The sequence below is a fragment of the Anabrus simplex genome, chromosome 1, assembly GCF_040414725.1.
Source record: "Anabrus simplex isolate iqAnaSimp1 chromosome 1, ASM4041472v1, whole genome shotgun sequence".
Classification (NCBI taxonomy): domain Eukaryota; kingdom Metazoa; phylum Arthropoda; class Insecta; order Orthoptera; family Tettigoniidae; genus Anabrus; species Anabrus simplex.
Window position 1 is genome coordinate 302,733,498 of NC_090265.1, and position 7,915 is coordinate 302,741,412.

Sequence of the window (7,915 nt, forward strand, 5' to 3'; positions counted from 1 at the left end):
ATTGAGGACCTATCTGACGGTGAGATAGCGGCCCCGGTCTAGAAAGCCAAGAATAACGGCCGAGAGGATGCGTCGTGCTGACCACACAGCACCTCGTAATCTGCAGGCCTTCGGGCTGAGCAGCGGTCTCTTGGTAGGCCAAAGCCCTTCAAGGGCTGTAGTGCCATGGGGTTTGGTTTTGTCACTGTAATTCTCAGTGATAATGTAAGTTATCATTTGTACACAGTATTCAAAATTTGTAATGACAAAATACGTTTCTTGGCGACAAAAATTGAGTGATTTGATCCCAGATCTCAGCTAACTTAGGTACGGGAGTGTCCGAGGACATGTTCGGCTCGCCAGGTGCAGGTCTTTCAATCTGAAGCCCGTAGGCGTCCTGCGCGTCGTGATGAGGATGAAATGATGTTGGAAACACATACACCCAGCTCCCTTGCTAGCGAAATTAACCAATAATGGTTAAAATTCCCGGCCCTAAATAAAGTCGACCGTTTTCAATTTATGAGCATAAGACCATTTCTTAGGTCATTTGCAAGTACGGCCGTTAAGGATGGCTCTATAACAAAATCTTTCATGATACAAAAATACAAATTAAATTTAAAGTAAGCTCGCTTTGAACAGTTTCTAAATGAAGCTGGCTGTTTTCAAAATATCCGTAAGAAACCATTTCGCTGCGTTACGTTCTATAACAGAAACCATTTCAAGGGTTTGGTAGAGAAGCGGAATCGCCAATTCGGGCACTAATTTTATCATACTGAGCGAATTTTACCATTTTACATGCGAAAACTTTAATTTTCTCCATGTCTACGGAATAAGCAATTTATCGTAGTTTTCGAAGAGTGGCTCAGGAAATTGTAATGTTAGCCATGTTTATGACGTAACATATCACATACTTAACATTTTTACATCAGCCTACATGAAAGAAAGACAGCTATATTCTCCAACGTAATAGCACAAAAACAGTAAACTGGGTACGGGTATTTTAAAGCAAATCTCACAATAGTCCTCTAAAATAATGTGGCACCAGGCAGTCGTGTAGAAATACTAATAATTCGATACATAATCAGAACAGTCCCATTTTTAACACATGAAAACTTGGAACATTACTACTAACGTTTTTCGTACGTAACACTGTCAAAAACTACTCGAGATTAAGAATGTTACTTCTAAATCACTTGGTAAAACTAATTAAATTCTTACACAATACTCACAGTACACTGAAGGTTTGAATTCTTGTATATCTTTTGTTGAATATATAATTTCCCAATGTTTGCCTTCAGTTGAATATTACACTATAATAGTAACACTCTTTCTTTCCATTTCATATGCATTCTAAATGAATTACACCACACAAAGTTGCGTATTTGCATAACAGTACCACAACGTTTCAATTCTAACACCGCATAATCGGTTAACCACGTGTTCGAACTGTCAAAGCTTAAAACATGTAGAAAAGTAACAAACGGACAAGCGCAGAACAGTATCGACAGTAGTGCCAGCAGTATTCAATAACACCAGCTGTTTTCATGTTACCTATGTCAGTCATTTTAGAGTGCATGTTGGCGATCCTGTTTATGATGCAAATACATATAAATTCTCGTCGTAAAATACAGTACCATACTTTTAAAATTGCATGGATAATTCCAGAGATTTTTAAAGAATTTTTTTGTTTTAAGTAACTGGTATCGAGATCACGGCTACGGGAATTCGAACAGCATTTAAAAATCCCGCCTGCATTTCATCAAGAATCTAACCGCAACCAGCGGTAATATCATTCGGCTACCCCTCGCCATTACCTTGTGATCTCTAGCACAGGAGGCAAGCAACTAACCAATTATCCCCATGATGCAACAGCCTAGCAAGAGACCGCTGCTCAGCCCGAAGACCTGCAGATTACGATGCGACGCATAGTCTTCGCGACGAATCCTCTCGGCAGTTATTCTTAGTTTTCTAGACCAGGGTCGCCATCTCACTGTCAGATAGCTTATCTATCGTAATCACGTAGGCTGAGTGGATCTCGAACCAGTCCTCATATCCAGATAAACTGCCTTGGCAGAAAATCAAACCGGGGACCTCCGGATGATAGGCAGGCACGCTACCCCTAGATCCCGGATTCGAAGAAGAAGAAGAGGAAAAGGAAGAAGAAGAAGGTTTGATTAGTTTAGCTGCTGGCTTTCAAGCCAGAAGGCAGAGGTGCGAATCCCGGTTGATCATGGGTCGAGATTTTCATCTCAAGAATCATGTGCCTCAGGATGGGCATCCGGACTTAAACCCCCAGCCAAAACGAAAATGAGCTTTACTAACTCTGGCGACCCTAGAAGTAACTGGAATAAGCTGAAGAAATTTGGTTTCCAAGAAGAAGAAGAAGAAGAAGAAGAAGAAGAAGCAGAAAAATAATTTCGTGAGGCTATTGTTAGCCTGGTGCAGCCTGTACAAAGCACGAGGGTGGAATGCGTCGGTGTTACTGTGAAGGAGGATAATGTTGAGTGTTGTGTATGAGTTTCAGGGATGTTGGAGATAGCACGAATAACCAGTTCCCATGCCAAAAGACTTAACCATTTAAGTTTACAATAGCCGACACTGACAGGAATCGAACCTGGGACCCTCTGAACTGGAGACCACTACGCTAACCATTTAGCCAAGGAGACAGACACTAACAACCTCAGCTGGTCACATTAGACTCCTAATAATAATAATAATAATAATAATAATTACTTTACGTCCCACTAACTACTTTAACGGTTTTCTGAGACGCCGAAGTGCCGGAATTTTGTCCCATGGGAGGTCTTTTATGTGCCAGTAAATTTACCGACACGAGGCTGTAGTATTTGAGCATCTTCAATTCCCACCGGACTGAGCCAGGATCGAACCTGCCTAGGAGGTGTCAGCGGAGAGATGGCGTGGAATGACATTAAGAGACGAATAAGTTTGAGTGGCGTCTTTAAAAGTAGGAAAGATCACAATATGAAGTTAGAATTTGAAAGGAAAAATTGGGGCAATTATTCATTTATAGGAAGGGAGTTAGGGATTCGAATAATTTACCAAAGGAGATGTTCAATAAATTTCCGATTTCTTTGAAATCATTCAAGAAAAGGTTAGGAAAACAACGGATAGGGAATCTGCCACCTGGGCGACTGCCCTAAATGCAGATGAGGATTGGTTGATTGAGTTGGGGGTCAGAAGGCCAGCGCCTCAACCGTCCGAGCCACTCAGCCCGGCACATTAGACTCCATTAAGAAAACAAACCGAGACACTTTGGGTTAAATCCCTGGATCATGACAAAAGTGAATAGTGTGCATTTAAGTCCCAGGTGTACTACATACAACAAACAGTTCTTGAGCATTGATCCTGAGTGAACAATCGCGGAAGAGAAATCACATTACACATTGCATCAGAAATGTTACGGAACAGTTTCACTGATTTCTGCCACATTTGCGTAATTACATCACAATCCACCATCATTCGCTTGCTTTCACTTGCAGAAGGCTATCCAAGAAAATTGTAACAACTTACCAACTACTTGCATACCGGGTCCAGTTTTACGAGTGGTAAGTGGCTATGTGCTATCAAGTCCAATTCAACACTGCACTACGACTATAACTAGGTAAATACAACAAACTACTAAACGTGCATTACCTTCACTTCCTGCAAGTTGTTCCTGTCACCTTAAGGAGAGCAGCTGGTGCATTAATGCGAAGATCCTACTTGCTGAGTACACGTGTTTGAGACGTACTCACCACTGACTGTCCACGGCAAGAGTGCCGTTTACAACTAACAGTGTCGCTGCAACTGCTAGGCGGAGGTCTGCCCCTATGTGACGTCATTCGTCACGGTTATCACATCACTGATAGACAAGCAAAGAGACCAACCATGACCTTGATCAACGCTGTAGGTTTGCTAACAATAAGCTTCCGCCTTAACTATATAAGCTAAGCTCCTAAATCGGATATCTTAAGGCATTTATTCTAAAAACCCGTCATCTGGCTGGAATCTGCTCAAGGCATTTGTTTTGAAACCCCGTCATCTGGCTGGAATCTGTTGTATCAGTCACTCCTCGTTGTAGTACGAAAGATAAAAGAGGCTGGCACTCGTCTTCTTCATGAACACATGGACAAGGACAGAAAGGCTAGGTCAACAAGATGAGAGAAGGCCAGTTGATAGGAAGATTCCTCCACATCAGACAGGAACTGATGAGCATGTATTGCGTGCACTGTACTTGATAATGTCGTAGCTTTATGCAGGAAGTTCTAAGCATTATCAGTTATAGTCTCGACTGTTATATGAACTTCCCAGGGACAGTTACTATTATTAATTACTATTATTAATTGCCACATTCAGAAACAGGTAATAGGGTTAAATAAAACAGGGTGGTGTCAAAATAATGAGGGTTTAGATGCGGAACAATGACACTTCTTCTTCTTCTTCTTCTTCTTCTTCTTCTTCTACTTCTTTCTTCTTCTTCTTCTTCTTCTTCTTCTTCTTCTTCTCTTATAGCTAATCAGAAGGGAAAAAGCAGGGCAAAGTGGCTCGGACGGTTTAGGCGGTGACCTTCTGACCCCAGCTTGCCAGATTCGATCCTGGCTTAGTCCGATGGTATTTGAAACTGCTCAAATATGTCAGCCTCGTGACGGAAGATTTACTGGCACATATAAGAACTCCTGCGGGACAAAATTCCGGCACCTCGGTGTGTCTGAAAACCGTAAAAGTAGTTAGTGGGAGGTAAAGTATTATTATTATTATTATTATTATTATTATTATTATTATTATTATTATTATTATATTAGTAGTAGTAGTAGTAATAGTAGTAGTAGTAGTAGTAAAGCCTCCGTGGCTCAGGCGGACGCGCGTCGGCCTCTCACCGCTGGGCTCCGTGGTTCAAATCCCGGTCACTCCATGTGAAATTTGTGCTGGACAAAGCGGAGGCGGGACAGGTTTTTCTCCGGGCACTGTGGTTTTCCCTGTCATCTTTCATTCCAGCAACACTCTCCATTATCATTTCATTTCATCTGTCAGTCATTAATCATTGCCCCAGATGAGTGCGACAGGCCTTGGCAGTCGGCACAGTTCCTATCCTCACCGGGCGAGTTGGCCGTGCGGTTACAGGCGCGCGGCTGTGAGCTTGCATCCGTGAGATAGTGGGTTCGAACCCCACTGTCGGCAACCCTGAAGACGGTTTTCCGTGGTTTCCCATTTTCACACCAGGCAAATGCTGGGGCTGTACCTTAATTAAGACCACGGCCGCTTCCTTCCCATTCCTAGGCCCTTCCTATCACGTCGTCGCCATAAGACCTATCTGTATCGGCGCGACGTAAAGCAAATAGCAAAATAATAATAATAATAATAATAATAATAATAATAATTCCTATCCTCGCCGCAAGATGGGGCTTCATTCATTCCATCCCTGGCCTGCCCAATGACTGGAAAACAGGTTGTAGGTTTTCATTTTCATCATCATCATCATCATTATTATGTCCGCTCTCGTAGCGTAACGGTTAGTGTTATTAGCTGCCGTCCTCGGGGGCCCGGGTTCGATTCCCTGTACTGCCAGAAATTTAAGAATGGCGGGAGGGCTGGTATGTGGTTGAAATGGTACATGCAGCTCACCTCCATTGGGGGTGTGCCTGAAAAGAGCTGCACCACCTCGGGATGAGGACACGAGTTTACTTTATCATTATTATTATTATTATTATTATTATTATTATTATTATTATTATTATAAGGAGGGAAACATGAAGAGGTCCGGTCGTTCAAAAACTGAAGGTATCGGTAAAAGAAGGGAAGAGCCAAGAAGGGCGTGTCAGGCCTCGCGAATCTAATACCGTTGGTTAGGAAGAGAACAAGAGTTGACCAAGGGAGGTCGGAGAGGAGGCTGACGGTAGTAATGCCAGGACTCAACTAATGACCCCATGGCCGCCAACCAATGCCCCCAAGTTAAAAGCCCCTGTTCTCCGTTTAGTGGATACCGTAGATGTATTATACAATCCCCACCCACAGGGGAAATGCCCTTCGCGGCGCGAGCTGCACGCGAAGGGATGTATTCACATTTGTATATTTCTCTGGTGGTTGCTAGTGTGGTGTGTTGTGTGCATGAGAACAAACACGAGTACTCGGTCCCCGAGTCAGAAGAATTAACGAGAACCGGATAAAATTCCCGATCCGCCCGCGAAACGAGGCCGGGAGTTTTTGTACCGAAGGCTTCAGTGCTGATCATTGAGCCAAGAAGTTGGATGAAATAACGAAAATAATAAACGTTTCCTGATACAGGATGGGGGATGAGGTGAGATTAAATTGTATGGCATGTTTTACGGCAGGAAAGCCCTTCCTCAGCTCAGGAGCTAATGAAGATGAAACGAATTATGGTGAATGAAACTGGATAAGGAGAGGGAAGGAATCGTCTGTGACCCGGCATTTCCCTGGAAGTGAAAATGAAAAACCATAGAAAACCATTCTCAGGAGAGTCGACGGTGGGGCTCGACCTCACTCAATTCCCGAATGCAGAGCTTGGCTCCATAGCCGCAGCGCGGTCACTCCACTCGGTTACAGAGATCGTACTTACAACTATATTTCTTTACATATTAATAATAATATTATTATTGATTTGACGTCCCAGTAACTACTTTTACGCTTTTCGGAGACGTCGGGGTGGCAGAATTTTGTCCCGTAGAAGTTCTTTAACGTGCCAGTTAATCTACCGACACTAGGCTGACGTGTTTAAGTACCTTCAAATACCACCAGACTGACTGTGAGATGGGGTCAAACCCGCCAACTAGAGCTCAGTAGGCTCTAGCGCCTGAGATACTCAGCCCGGCGCTTTAAATTTTTATCAGCAGCCCAAAGTCCTTACATATTCCACATTTTCTTGGCTTGTGTGGTCAAAATCCGAGACCGTAATGCTACAGAAAATATCGGTAAAATACCGGTTTTATTTCGGTATTTGCCTGTACCGCTACAGGAAAGCGTACCTCGTTAATACCGGTAATGAGACGTGGATACCGTACATCAACGATATACCGGTTACGTCTCAAAAACTCACGGGCTAAAATTAGTAGCAAATAGTATCAAAACTCACGACCACAAACTAGTAGCTATTTTAACATTATAATGAGTCTCAAAATTCACCACTCCCAACAGCAGGTGCCTCCGATGACCGCAGGAGGGATGAGGTGCGCAGTGATACACGCACCAAGCCTCTCCGTTGGCCACACGCCATTATTGTAAATTTAAGTCAAAGGGAAAAATATACATTATACCAGCTTTAAGGCCACAGTAAAACATTTTAATAATAATAATAATAATAATAATAATAATAATAATAATAATAATAATAATAATAATAATAGTAATAATACCGAGCTCGATAGCTGTAGTCGCTTAATTGCGGCCAGTGTCCAGTATTCGGGAGATAGTAGGTTCGAACCCCACTATCGGCAGCCCTGAAGATGGTTTTTCGTGGTTTCCCATTTTCACACCAGGCAAATGCTGGGGCTGTACCTAAATTAAGGCCACGGCCGATTCCTTCCCACTCCTAGCCATTTCCTGTCCCATCGTCGCCATAAGACCTATCTGAGTCGGTGCGACGTAAAGCAACTAGCAAAATAATAATAATAATAATAATAATAATAATAATACACCTCTCTTTCACTTCATCATCATCATCATCATCTGTTTACCCTCCAGGTTCGGTTTTTCCCTCGGACTTCGCGAGGGATCCCACCTCTACCGCCCCAAGGGCAGTGTCCTGGAGCTTCAGACTCTTGGTCGGGGGATACAACTGGGGAGTATGACCAGTACCTCGCCCAGGCGGCCTCACCTGCTATGCTAAACAGGGGCCTTGTGGGAGGATGGGAAGTTTGGAAGGGATGGACAAGGGAGAGGGAAGGAAGCGGCCGTGGCCTTATGTTAGGTACCATCCCGGCAT

At 43.3% G+C, this 7,915-nt stretch overlaps 1 protein-coding gene across 2 annotated transcripts in view; it reads right to left on the reverse strand.

Annotated features, from left to right (window-relative positions):
• The window catches only part of LOC136856724 (monocarboxylate transporter 12-B), a 191,366-nt gene extending 187,602 nt beyond the window's left edge, over positions 1-3,764 (reverse strand). For both annotated transcript variants that reach the window (XM_067134798.2, XM_067134797.2), the window contains exon 1: positions 3,634-3,764. The gene's annotated coding sequence lies outside the window, so the exon portion shown is untranslated. The remainder of the gene's footprint in view (positions 1-3,633) is intronic.
• Between the last annotated feature and the right edge of the window lie 4,151 nt (positions 3,765-7,915).